Source organism: Falco cherrug, chromosome 13 (assembly GCF_023634085.1).
Source record: "Falco cherrug isolate bFalChe1 chromosome 13, bFalChe1.pri, whole genome shotgun sequence".
In the NCBI taxonomy this organism is placed as follows: Eukaryota; Metazoa; Chordata; class Aves; order Falconiformes; family Falconidae; genus Falco; species Falco cherrug.
In genome coordinates, this window is record NC_073709.1 from 11837749 (window position 1) to 11852413 (window position 14665).

Genomic DNA, 14665 nt, shown 5'->3' on the forward strand with positions numbered 1-14665 from the left:
ATTAAAGGAGACTTTGCTCTGAAAGGTCCACAGTTTTCAATCTGAAACATTGAATCTTCAAAACTAAAATGATCGCAAGGAAATGACGTTAAATGCTACATAGGAAGCAATAATTTTAAAAAGTAATAAATGCAAAAATTATATGATAGTGTATTGTATTATAGTCCACTGATCATCAGTCACCAAATGTATTTGTTACCAGAAAAATTAAAATGTTTATTACCAAAGCCATTTTTGTTTATCAGCCAGTTACTAGCTGGAATGCCACCTCCTAAACCAGCAGTAAATATCAGCCTTCATGTACGCTTTGTCATTACTAAATCCTAGTTGCAAAATAACAAACATGAAAATTGAAATATATATTTTCAATAGGGAAATCCAAACCCCCAATATTTTTTTAGGACAGAAATCTAAAAAGAATATTTCTTGTGTTCCAGAAATGACTGAATTTGTTTGTAATTTTGAAGTTCTGTGTCAGCTCCACCGCTCTGTCCGCTGACCAGTATCACACAATGACCTACGACTTCCTGATCCTCCCAGTTCCAGCCCTGGCAAAATCCTGCAGTGCTGTCCAGAGGACTGCACCTCCTGCTCTCAGCTTGCACCCCCTCATCTCTTTCTTTCCCTGAGCATCTCATGCCATTCACAGAGGAGGTACTTATGCTGCTCCTTTCTCCACCCCATCTTGCCATGTTGGCTTCCCTGCCCAAACATCCTGCCTTTATGCCCTTTGTAATCCTGTTCATCAGGCCTAGCTCAAATTCCTTTGAAGTTCTTTCCACTCCATGTCCTTCATCTTTTTAATCCACAGAAGACAACCTTGTTGGCTCTGAGTCCCCCACTGCCCACAAGCTCTAGGTCATCTCCAGCTTTCCTAGTTGTGCCACATGCCCAGTTCCTGCTGCTTTTGTGCCTGTGGTTTGGGTGGTGGTGCAGTTGACTGGAAGCGCTGGGAAGTGCAGGCTCAGGGGTGGAAGAGGAATCTGGGAGCTTAGAATGAATGAGTTCCTGGGGCAGCAAGGAGTTGTAGGGTAAGTTCTGAGGTGTAAAGGGTTGCCTGTAAATATCACTGCTGTTGTCTCCCATCTGACTTCCTTCAGATCTGTTGTCTGCTGTTCAAGACGCTGCCTCTTTCCACCTGGTCAATGGAAATGACTGAAGCTGCCTCCCACCTCCCACCTTCTACCTTGCTAATGACTCAAGGCCCAATCCTGCCTCCTGTGGAGGTTTCAAAGGCCTGTGTGCAGGCTGTACTTGTTAAAAGGCCACTCAGGATACTGAAAACTAGAGTGTTGTGTCCCGGGAGTGGCAGCCACAAGCCCACGTACCAAGAGCCACAGAGCCATTCACCTTGCAAGTGTCAAGAGTCCCATCAGCATCTATAAAACACAGGTAAGTGACAAGGGATGACTGACGAGCCAACAGAGTGCCACTGGAGGTGAGCACACCTCTGTCATCCTGCACACTTCAGTCCCTCCTTGCTCTAATCTAGAGCAGAGGACAGAGAAAAAGAAAGCCAAAGCCTGCCTCTCTGCCCGGGCAGGGTTTGGTGCAGCAGTGCAGCATACGTGAAGCACAGAAGGCCTTTTCTGCAATCGCTGTTCCTTTACAAACATACTCAATGTCTTTACTTCTCCAAACGTATTTCATACTGCTCAGCTCTAAACATTAGGACTTAGATCCTTTGAACAAGATTTTGCATCCATAATCTTAAAGAAACCAATGCTTTCTTAGCTGCACCGAGGAAAAAATATGTTAAGGCTTAAATGAATAAATAGTCCTTTGGAAACAAAACAACAACAACAAAAAGGCTCTGATCTGAAGTACCCTGCCTGTTTTGAAACTTTGGTACAAAGATGTGGTTGTATTACTGGGTCCATTATTAAAAATCACATTTCTTGACCTTTGTCTCCACTTCTTCACCCTCCACTCTGCCCACTGAGAGCGCCGGTGTACCCAGTCATGTTTAGCAGCATCTCTGTTCTAAAAGGCTGCTTTCCATGTGCAGGGTATTAGAAAAGGCAACTATGTGTTTGCCTTTTGTTTAAAAAAAATTGGAGGAAGCTGCCCAATTTCCATTTGTGTCATTAGAAACCTTCTCCTACTGCTTCTTTGAGGGTATACTCCTCTTCATGCCTCTGTTCACTTACAGTACTGATGAATGCCTGGAAGCATGCCATTTTTCCTTACTTAAGAGCAGGAGAAGAGCCATGCTGAGCTTATGCTCCTTCATTCTATGGGGGTTTTGATGGAGCACAGCCCCCCATTCTTGTTCATGGAAGGTCGTGGAATAAGAGCACTAAATGCCACCAAGAAATGAACAAGAATGGTTCTTAAGGGAGTCAGTCTGACTTTGGGGAATTTTGTTCTGAAAATCTTTGTAAATGAACAGCAGAAATGATAAAAATTATTATCATTGTTGTCACAGTTTTATTGTTATCTGTTCTTGCTGTTACTGTAATGCTTCATAGCCTCAGTCATGAATGAGGACTTTGTGTAGGAAAAGGATGCTCTGTTTCCCTGTAATTGGCAATCCAAGTTTGTGTTTGGCTGCCTCTTTTTGCTCCATATTAAAACCTTTGTTTTAATGTTTGAACAAAAGCCTTGAGCACTGTTGGTACTCCTTTTTGAAAGCATTTTTCAAATTAAAAAAAAAAAAAAGGTTGGACTTTTCCATGTACTGTACTTCACTGAATAGTCAACTTTAGGCTGAGTTAAAGCCATGAAGGTAGCTCCCTGGAGAACATCACCTGTGGTTAGACAATATGTTGTCTCTGGCAGCAATATTGGTTTTAAAAATTTCCACACTTACTGTGTTCCTATGTCCTGCTCCTCCATCCCTCCTGGCTCATCATATAGTATATACGAACACAGCTGTTTTGTAGGGATGTTCTACATCCTTGGAGGTTTTTTTAAGTTAGATCACATATCTGATCTGATTTAGAGCAAAGACCCTGACTGCATTTTGCTTATGTGAAGAATCTGGGGAATTGCTGCGGTAAAGCAGTGGGGATAAGTGGCAGGAATCAGAGCATTATTAAAAAAAAAAAAAAACAACAAAACACAAAAAAACCCAAAAACCAAAAAAAGGTTGGGAAGGATCTCTGAAGGACCAGCCTCTGGCGCAAGACTGAGCTACCATAAAAGTTACAGCAGTTGCTCCCTGGCTTGTAAACCTCTTTAAGTGTACAAAATCTGTAACTTCAGCTCTCCAATCCTTATGCCGATCGTTCTGCAAAGGACAACATAGAGGTTGCATGCCAGCTGTGTTATATTTTGATGGCTGAACAGGTCTTTGGGCTATCACCCCTTCTGTTACACTTTAGCTTTGGAAATACTGTTTTATGTCTCAGAGGAGTAATAGCAGCTCTGTAAGGCAGTTGCACTTTGGCTAATGAACCTTGTCTCATAATGTGGCTGATTATCTCAGGAGACATATGCTGATGGGTCTGTATTACTTCCAGTCTGAAACCAGCCCAGGTAACTGTTCTGTATGTATAGCAGGGTAGTACACTGTATAGATTTCTGTGATTGCTCTTGGACAATGTGCAGATGATATAAAGGAGGGGATTTGGGAAAATGAGCCGGACTTCTCTGTTCACATGTCAGTGCTTAGATCTAATTCCTAATCCAATATCCAAAATAGAGAGAGCTGCAAAATCAAGTAAAAGGACTGCAGTGCTTGTAGCAGTCCATTTGCTTGTGCATTAATTCTTTTTTTAACCACATGGAAACAGCTGGGTACATGATGCGTGACAAAGCAAGTGAAGGGTTTCTGTTTGTGCAACAGGGCTGCTAAATATTTACATTTTGTTTAAGCTACTCAAAGCAGCTGAGAGGTAAGTATGCCAGGCAAACCAGACCTGACTGCAAAACTAGGATTCATTCAGTCAGTTTGTCACTCTGCTAAAGTCTGTATTCAATTTAAAAAAAAATGAAAGAAGAAACAATGAACTCAGTCCATTAGCTTCTACCTATTCACTGTTGAAGTCATCCTGCTTCAGGTAAAGAAAAAGAAAAAAAAAAAAAAGAATGGAAAAGTATTTAAAGGACCTTTAATTAAATAGTAAATTAAATATAGGCAGAACCTACGAAGATTTTTTTGCGGGCTGCTTTTCCGAAGTCCATAAACACACTCCTAGCTAAACTGGTGTAGAATCTTTGCTTCTTATCTATTGCTTACAAAGTCAGCTACAGAGTAACAGCTCCGGTGAATATTGGGAACGGAACAATGTTGATTCATATTTGGTTTACAAAGGCATTTGGGATGCTGAAAGGTGTTGCCTTCAGCAGGAGCTACTTATCCTGACTTCTGTCTTGTTAGGCACTGATGTACCTGGGTGTGCCTGATCCTCGCTCCTGAGAAACAGACCCTCTGGGGACCTGTGTTTTTTCTCAGGAAATCTGCGTGTCCCCAGGGATGCTGACGGAGAGGTGCCATGCTGCCCAGGGATGGGATCAGCTAGTGGAAGGCCAGAAGCAGCTAGCAGAACCAGCACAGCAGCGTGCGCCTGAACTAGAAGGTACTGTCATGAATGTTTCTGCCTCAGTCACTCTGCCTGGCTCACTGATGGCCACATACTGTTTGTTATAGTCTGATAAAACACTATTGTTGGTCAAAATTCTCTCCCTTTCAGAATATAATCATTTCTCCCCTTCAATTCACTGACAGAGCAAATGCAATCTAAAAGCGATTCACATTTTTGTGCAGGTCACTTTCTAATTAGAAGAATTTTGCCTGTATCTTTTGTGTTCATGTTTAGGCAGACTTTTCAGGATTAGACAGTGCACAACAATGTCATTCTGCTCACACCACAGTGCAAGTCCTTTGGGACACTAGTGTTAGCATTGCTGAGGCTCACCTCCATGGGTAGAGAGTGGTTGCCCGTAAGGTGAGCAAGACTCAGTCCACTCACCTCTCCTGTGGCACCTCTTCCTTTGGTGAAGTGATAATCTGGGAGCCTTCAGTCTTTGAGAAGACACTCTGAGTCCAGGTACTTGGAAGAAGTCAAAATATTGACTTGGGTTACAGACACAGCAGCTGAAAAAAAAAAAAAAAAATCAAATCTCACTTTTAATAGCACTGTGTATTAGTTCTGACTGCCTAGCCCAACACCCTTTTTTAGCTCCTGCAATCGTGGTTATTCCTAAACTTTGTATTGTACACTAGATTTTAAGATAATAGTCTAGCAATAAGTATTTTAGACTTTTTGGGGCTAGTCTAACAGCTGAAATAAAACTTCCCTGTCTTAACCACATAGGGGGTGTGTGAGAAAAAACACAAAACAAAAGCCAGGGGGAAAAAACCCAACAAATTTCAACAAGTAAATAGAAAAGCAGACTACTCACCTGAAATCAAGAGAAATACAACTGGAATGGCTACTAAAAACAGCAAGATAGATTGAAAATATGTATACACCAAGCAAAAGAGCGAGATAAAGGGAGATATATTAAATGACCAGATCAGTTCAGAGCCAGAGATATCAGACAGAAGCAGCAAGTGGAAAAGATTGTGTCAGAGACATCATAAATGGTTTTGAGAAAAATAGGTTCTCCATTTAGCAGACGATCTATGCAGCTTCCTTGAGGAGAGAAGACTAAGTGCTATATTTCAGGATCTGATTTCCACTAAAAAAATCTGAGAGTAGATTTGAGATTCTGGCAACATCAAATTGCAATTAGCTGTGAAAAGAAGAGCAAGGACTTTTATCAAAGCAACTTCATATTTTTGGTTCATGCAATGACAAGTCCTTTGTGAATTAGAGTACATAACATTAAAGTTAAATATTTGTCTTGGAAGGAAAGCAAAGTGTGCAAGCCCAGTTTCAGTGCATCTGGTGAAATCATGGACACACTAGGATGAGGTAGGTACTCCTGCATGATATGCATCAGGTATCCTAGCTGTGCATAGGCAAGATAGTACAAGAATTCACTTTTTCTTCTCATTTTTGGTCAAAGCTGTCAAGGATGGCACTGACTTAGCTTACAAGGCATGCCTATAACTGTAAAGTTCAAAGAAATTGTTTCACCTGTAAACTCTTGTTCAGCTTTCCGGAGATCAATTTGCCCAGCTGCATGCACAGTCAATAACTCCGTCATTACCGCTATTGCAGTTGTGTTTTTCACCATAATTTTTCCCCTTCTTTGTATGATTTGCAACGACACACATCTTAAGCTGGCAGTCAACGACTGTAAGCTAAACTGAAAGAAATGTCTTTCCTCTTCCACCTCATACTACTGATTTTGAGATGTTTTAGGCACCAAATACAGTCAGTACTGCTCTCCTCCACTTTTATTTGTACAGTTGACAGTAATAGGTAAGTTCATGTTGAAAAGAAACTGTTAAAGACATTACACTGAAGGCGAAAGAATGAAAACACAGTATGAGCTCACCTTGACATAGTAGCAGTAAGTAGGTGCTTGCTCAGTCACCACATCAACCAGTGGATCACGTGGCTTAGAGGAAGAACAGACTTCTGTGAAATATTAATTCACAGACAGAAGAACTTCAGTCTTATTCTTCATCCCAGAATACAGGTACTCTTTTCAGCAAAGTTTGACAAATCTTCAGCAGCTGTAAACTGTTCCCTGGATTTATTTCTTCTCATTGTCTGTGTTCCTGTCTGTTACTGTCACAGAAGAGATAAAAAAGGCTATTTTAGAAATGATTTAATGTTTCCTTATTAAAACCTATCTAGCATCCATTATCATAGGAGGAAAGAGTATTCCATAGGTGTGTAATGCAGCTCAGTTTTTAGTCTGAGAAAAGTGTTCACTGACTCTTTATATACTGATGTTTCAATTCTAAATCTAAACCTAACCTAGAGCTGTTTTTTTCTATGTAGGAACAAACCTTTTTGAAATTTTTGCAAGGGATATGTGGAATTGGATATAAACATTTTTTAGCACTTACATTGTGAGGAATTATGAGGCTGAACTGAAAATGGTATTATTAGTCATGATTCTCCTGTTAATAGTGCTCTAAAAGCACTCAGAAAGGAAAAAATCAAAATAAAAGTACTAGAAAAACACTGTATGACATAAGCATTGATTTATCATAAATGTCAAATAGGAACTGGCCAAGGCCTATTTGCAGTCCAGAACAGAAATATTACTTGTCATACTTTTTAGCATTCCTTAAAAATCATGGATGTCTACAGAAGGCGAGGATCCCTTCACAGTAGTTTGCTAACCAATATGAAGATTAAATTCATCAGGAGTAGTGTTGGTACGAAGCAGCTTGATCAGTGCTTTTCTGCTTACTGTTATCAGGTGAATCAAAGTCCCCCCGATTCATTGTCACAGTTGTGAAGAGAGAGGGTATTTAAATGCCTGTGTCTTGTTGAGTCACTATGAAAACTGATTTGGGTTTACTATTACTGTTTAAGACTGTTAATGACTTTCTGGAAAGCAATGTTAAGTCCTCCCCTCTTTTCCCTTCACCTTCCCCTTTTGGATTATTCCTTAACACGATATAATCCTTTCCTGCCAGTGCCTCTACTTTTCTGCATCACCTGCACAAGTTTTACCCTCATAGCCTCAATTCTAGCTACAGACTTCTCAAGCAAAATCAGCTAGACTGTTTGGTACTTTCACAGGGCTGCGAAGATCTTATAACCTTCTGCTGCCACAATACATATTCAAGAAATAAGATACGTTCTGAAATTCAAACCACCTTGGCACATATTAATAAAGTTCTTTCCCGAGTTCCAAATGAATTTGCTGCCTTTGCATCTTAAAAAATATGCAATAAACATTTGCTCAACCATAAAAAGGTGGAATGAATGCAATTAAGCCATTTAAATATCAATCATTTAGACAAACAAAACACACAAGTGCCCAAGTGTTCAGCCAGTTAATTTTATAAACACACAGGAAAGAATAAACTAGGAGTATTTTAATGGAAAAGCAAGCTAATTTGCAGTCTGCTGCAACACACCGCTAAGCTTCTTGGGTATACCGTGATTAGACATGGATTGCAGTAAAATAGCTACCAAGAAGCCACAAACTCTGATGGTATTAGTAAGAAGTCTAACTTTCCCACAGCCACATATAGGAGAAACAATGGTAGTGAAGGGGGAGCAGTGTTAATACTGAAGCTTAATGGGGCAAGGCTTGCTGTTCATCAGAGAAGCTGGGTTTTGAATCAGCTCCAAGCCCATAAAAATCTGCCCAGGAAAATATGAAACCTGATATAGAAGATTTATCCTTATATAAAAATATATTTTTTTGCAATCACTGCAATGTTGTTTGGGCATTTTAATATCAAGGAATAACAGTAAAGAAACCAGAAAATTTATTTCTTCAGAATCCTCTTCATGCCGTCTGCAGCTATGTTCCAAATGCCATTTCTGAATGCTTTGCAGCCACAAGGTGACAAAGTAGCTATCAACGAGATAAGGATTGTTCTGCTTAGAACTGCTCTTGCAGTTACAATAGGGAAGTGATAAATTACAGACTTCAATGATCTTTCTGGATGGAAGGTTTGAGACAGTTACAGCTGAGATTAGTGCTTTGGATAAGAGAGTGACAGGAGATGAAAGAAGACCAGAAGCCTGCAAGAAAGATCACAAGATGTAAAAGAAAAGACTCTAAAATATTCTGCTCATACAAATGCAAATGATCATGGAATAATGAAATGAGCACCTGCAGGACAAAATTAAAGCAGGGAAAAAAAAAAGTAAACTGGATAAATTGGCTGGTTTAAAATGACCTGAGGTTTTGCTGTGGTCTGTGAATGAAACTTTTTGTTTTCCAACACAGTGAAAAGTGAAAAGCAAGAAGGAAGCCCAGGAATGGAGATACAACTTTTTTCTCCAAGTATCTTGAACATATTCTGAGCAAATCCCACACAGTAAAAGATTTGGGAATATGTCCAATATGCCTAATTTCCAGAAAGACTCGAGACAGGAATGGACTAAAATGAATGTCAACAAACGAGCTTCTGAAATAGGTGGGGAGTGTTTGGAAAGATAGATGCAAGTTCTTGGCAGTGGACAGTTCTGTCTGATAGTCTACTTGTTCATGGTAGCAGCCTCAATGTCTTCATCGACACCTTGGGGAGACTTCAGTTGCCTTTTCCTTGCACTTTTTTTCTTTCACTATGAAGCTGACTTAAGCCATAAGCCAGCCTGTTGATTTTGAATCTGTGGGAGGTTTCCGTATGTGCAGGATTGGTCTGTCAGTGACTTTAAGATAAATATCGTTGGTTCTTGGTAACATATCACAGCGCTTAGTGCTATTGGTAATACGCTTGAATGAGTCTTAATACAGCGTTCCTTTTCATGAGGCATAGTCTATCATCAAATAAGAATGTTAACTTGGAGATTTACCTTGAGTCTGCAGCTAGCACACTTTTGAAGTGGTTCATAATAAAAGGATCAATTTTTCCATCCAGTAGTGCATTGAGTTTTCATGAGGAAAATCAGATTTTGTAGATGCACTCTGGATGGAAAAGTGGAAGCTTCAGAGCCATAATTTGTCTGTGCTTTCAAGGGACACCCTTTCTGCTTTAAGGACGTCAATGATTAAGAACGACCTTAGAGAGAGAAACTTGGGGACCAACTCCTTTCCCAGCAAGCTTTATACTTTTCCCACATGAGGTGTTCTTGAAGGAACAAATACTGCCCAAGCCATGCCAAGCACCTGAGCCAGACCCCACTAGAGGGAATGGGAAGATTTTCAGGTTATGAATTACTAGCAGCCCATTGCCATCCCAACTGTTTATTTGTGTGTTCACCAAAGTCATGACCATTGCTAGTACCAACACAGCTTGCTGATTCGTTCTGTTTTGAACTGGTTCAGAATAGAAAGTTATTCATTGATGTGGAGGTTTTGGGGATAGGTGAGTTTGTGAGAAGGCTCCACTGCATTTTTTTCAGATCCAAAGGAAAGCAGGAAAAAGCTGACATTGAAAAATATAATCTAATTCTCCAGGTTCCAGAGAAGACCTGGAAAATATGAACAGTCGGCATTCAAAACATAATGGAAAAGAAAAAGAGCCTCCCCCAATAGTATTTTTGCTAGTCTCATCACTTGGTGGATAGGACAAGTAGAAATAGGCTATGAGGTTTTGATATTTGGATTTGACAATATTATTAAAGGCAAGATGTACAATGCATCTGTTAAACAGAGAAATATTGTTCCATTGCAGAAAATCTCAGGCCTCGAGACCAGATCATTTACAAGAGTCTCAAAGTGAGTCTGTAGCAGGAGTCTGGGGAAATGTCAGGGTTTTTTAATTACAGCTTCATGCCTTAACCACAAAACTGTCCTTAAAATGTACATTCCCAGGGCATCTGATCCCCCAGAACCACTGCTGTTTGATTGGCTAGAGTGGGCATATGAAGATACTGAAAACATTATTAATATTAAGAGAATGCTTTCAAAGGAAGGCTGTGACCTTCCAGCTTATAGTTGCAAACCTCGATCTCTTCTCCAGACTATTGCATTTAATTCTGCCAGCGTGTGTTCAGACACAGCTTGTTGCTCATTATTCTGTATGCAGCTCTTGGAGACCGCATTCGTAATTGTTGCTCTGCTTACTTAGGTACATCACAGCTACACAGAGAGATTTGCCTTGAAGAAGATAACCCAGTTAATGGTAAAATAGTAAATAATCGTGAGCAGGTTGGGCCTGAGTTGAATAATCAAACAACCCTATGAGTCAGGACTTGGCAAAAGGAGGCTTTTGATCATTTCTACTAACACTGTGGACTTCTGCTTGATTTACAAATGGCTGTAAATTCCGGATATTGCAAGAATAAGGAATAATCACTGGCACTTGCTTAAGGACCATCTTAAAGAAATATTGATTAAATTACTGATTCCTTATTGACCTGCCAATGATATTTTTTCCAGCTAGGTCTGTCCAGACAAAAGAAAGATATTTCGCCTCATGTTAAGAAGACCACAGTTCTCAGACATTAAGCCATAGGTCAGGTTTCAGTCCATTTATCATAGTCCCAAGCTGTTGCATTTGATAGTGTTGCCTACAGAATAGCAACAACCTTTTCTGGCAGTTTCCTAAGTGGTGATTTCAGTGATAGAGGAAGCCATAGGATTAGATTAGCTTCTCACAATTTTCTTTTTCTTCATAGTTCGCTCATGTGTCTGTGGGTGAATGTTGGTTTTTTTTTTTTCTTTTTTTTTTTTTAATCTGAAATGTCATGTCTTTCCACATCCAACCCTTCTTTGAACAATTGTTTCTAGATAATGCCTTTGGACTCTAATTTCGACTTTTTGGGAAGCCTTAGCAAGGTCTCGAGGACCTGAGTGCAAATGGGGAAAAGGACTGAAGAGCCCAGAAAGCTTTGCCTCATTTAGTGGTGTTTGCAGACCTTAGCATTCCTGTTAGAAATCAAATCAATTTTCTGGATATTCATGCCAGTATTAGTATTGAAATCAGAACTGATGGGAGTTGTTTTGTGCACAGGAGTCTGTAAGGTTATAAAATCAGCACTCTGATTACAAAGGAATAAAAAGTGCTTTAACATGAAAATGATTTTCTTTACAGGCAGTGAAAAATGTAAGATTTTCTTTAGCTCTGCACAGGTCGTTGTTGAGCATATATCAGGTTTGCCTCCATGCTCATTTATACTGAGACTTTGCAATAGCAAATATTTAATTTATAGCAAAGCATAATAGGAATGGCAAAAGAAGCTCTGGAAAGTAAAAGTAACTGTGTGTGTATATCTCCTCAATTAGCTACAGCCCTTACAGAACAGCCACTGCAAATGTGCTGCTTTGCTGCAGTGAGGATGCTCTGGACTTTCTTCTTGCTATCTCTTCTGCACAAGATGATTTAAAGTTTATTGACTTATTTTATAATTTCCTGCTGGGGATTGAATGTATATCAGTGCTTGGCAATGTGTTTGGTAACTGTGAAAATATTCTTCCCACATACCTTCTTGCTTGAATATGTAACACCATTAGAAACCATAAAACAGAGGGCAGTGCTAGAAATAGAAAGACAGGTTTATGGAAAGGGGACAGCACCAGACACTAACTGTGAAGGCTGCCTTGTATCTGTCTTCTGTTCCTACTATAAAACTAGCTGCCTTTTCCAAGGACGACAAGTAATTCACAGTCCTTACAATAGACTCATTTCTACTGACTCGAGAGTTTTCTTATAAAAGGTTTTTTTAAAAGAAATCCTTACTATCTTCTTGGACAACATGATCTGTTCCCAATCAGTATTTTAGGCTGCAAATGCGTGGCTGTTCACACATTATTCTATATCCAGAAAGAAATTTCCAGTTAATGAATCACAGAACAAGTCATTTTGCAAGCTAATTAGCCAGATAATAATTACATTAATTTAAGTAAAACAGAAAGAGCATACTAACTTCAGTTAAAATGCAATTCACTTGCAGAAACCAATTGCTGCGCTCAGGAAAGAGCCAGTATTTGCATTTGAACTCACTGGATAAAGGTTTGCTTTATAATTACACTGTTTAACATATGCAGATTAGACTAAAGAAGATTCTGTATTGAAACTCAATGAGAAGAAATAAGAATTCAAAGTCTGAATTTACAGTTTTACCTTGTTTAGTTGGTGATTACCGTTAAGTTTCTCTATATCATAAAGATATACCTTAATCACTTTAAAGCTTTGGATAATCTAAAGCATGACTCCAATAGAAGGGCTAGACAACAAATTATACACTTGTCTCAGAAGGAGGTGGAGCTCTCTTAGCCTCTTAACACCACTGAGAAAATGTCATTAGCTGACAGCATCCCCCTTTGAAAGTCATAGGTAAAGCCTTTATTTTATTTTTGTGCTTCACTCAGCTCTTGTGTGACAGACCAAGCATGAAGCATCTGAAGCTGATACATTCTGACCCTGGTAAGATGGAGACCAAGCTAACACCACTGAGCAAATCTAGAAAGCTACAGCCAAATTGACGAGAACCGTGACAAGAGCATTGTGTTACTGCTGTGAATAACTGAGCAACTCTTTTTCCTCCAAGACCACAACAAAAGAGTGCTTAACCTAAAACTTGCCCTGGGATGAATTGGCAACATCCCCAAAAAGCGAATGCTGGTGGGTCAGGTTCCCAGCCTGTATTGCTCCACAGCAGCACCGGGACTATTCATTGCAATCTTATCTTCCCAAAGGAACAGCAGCAAAATCTTCAACCACCGTACACTGTGTTTTGCATTCAGAGCTTAAAAATTCCTACAGGGTCAAATGCGATCAGGAAGGGCTCATTTACAGTGTGCCTGGTTCCCTACCTTGGGTCTTGCTAATTATGGAGTAACTAAATGCCTGATCAGACTCCTGTTTATTTACTTTAAATGCAATATTCAATATTATCTGGTATCTCCTGTGCCTCCTCACAAGCACATTAGTTGTAGCCATTTCAGGGATTTCACCATCTGTTAATACTGCAAGATTTTTGGGCTAAGGAGCAGATTTTTGGCATCAGAGGCAAGATGGCAGTGACACCTGTTACTGTTGTTGCCCAGCATGTCCCTCCAGCTGACAGACAAGGTGTATAAAGACCTAAGCTCACCACCCCTTATGTTATAACCTCAACATTGTGTCTGCCTCAAGCTGGCATTTACTTGAAAAATTTCAGGGAAATTTTTCCAGCTGTGTGCAAGAGCAAAGCTAGGAGAACCTACTGCTTTTCTCATGTTAAAAAAATTCTGGTGCCTTTTTCTTTGAGATGCTCTAGTTCACCTATCCTTTGGAGAATAACTGAAAAACTAGTAATGCAAAAGGCTTTGCTGTGTAAGAGAAGGTGGACTTAAATGCAGCCACTTTTTTATTCTTTCAAATCTGCAGTTTGCACATGTAATATAGAGACCTGCTAGAATCTCATGGCCAAACCTCTCTGGGCTTTAAGTGTCCTTTTGGGTATGCTCTTCTCGTGTGTTTCGCCGCTGCAGCTGGCTGGACTGGGGTCAGGACTGAGAGCTGCCTTTTCTGAGTTGTCAGGGGTCCTTCTTCCAGCAGCACAGCTCTGAAAGTGTCCTATTCTGTGACTGATACTTGCTCATTAACCCAGATAACCCCTGCATATAACTTCATTAACAAGCCATTGAGCTGTGTCTTACAGGTTGGGTTTTTTTGGTCTCTGATGCTCTTATTTGCAGAAAGTAGCTCTCATGAGTAGAAATCATCTTTTTTCCAACCTTACTTACATTCATAACTGGTTTATTCCCTTTTGTTATACCTAAAGTATACTTGAGTGTATATTATTTGAGTAATCTCTCTTTTTCCATGTGATACACTCTCCATATAGTTTTATTTGAATAGCCCCTCTCTGCATCATTCTCAGCCTGAATCCACCTTTCTTGCGCATAGATGTACGTGGGGAGGGCTTCAGAGGCTCTGTCTGTGTCAGATACTACTCAACATTTTCCTTAGGACTTGAACGATGGAACAAAGAGTACCCATATTAAATGGAAATTTAGTGGTAGAAAAAAGTTGGCTCTGTAATGCATTATCTAGGGAGAATGAGAGATCATGACTGTAGATAGTTAAAATTTTTATAAAACGGTTGTCTGTTAGGAATAATTTAGATAAGGCAGATATGAATAGATTTGGGGGTTGTGGGGTAGACAAGGACTTCAGACAGCCATTGTGGCCAGTTTACAGTAATACGTCTTTTTATTTGTTCCTAAAATAATATTCTTCCGCTTAGTATTACCTGAC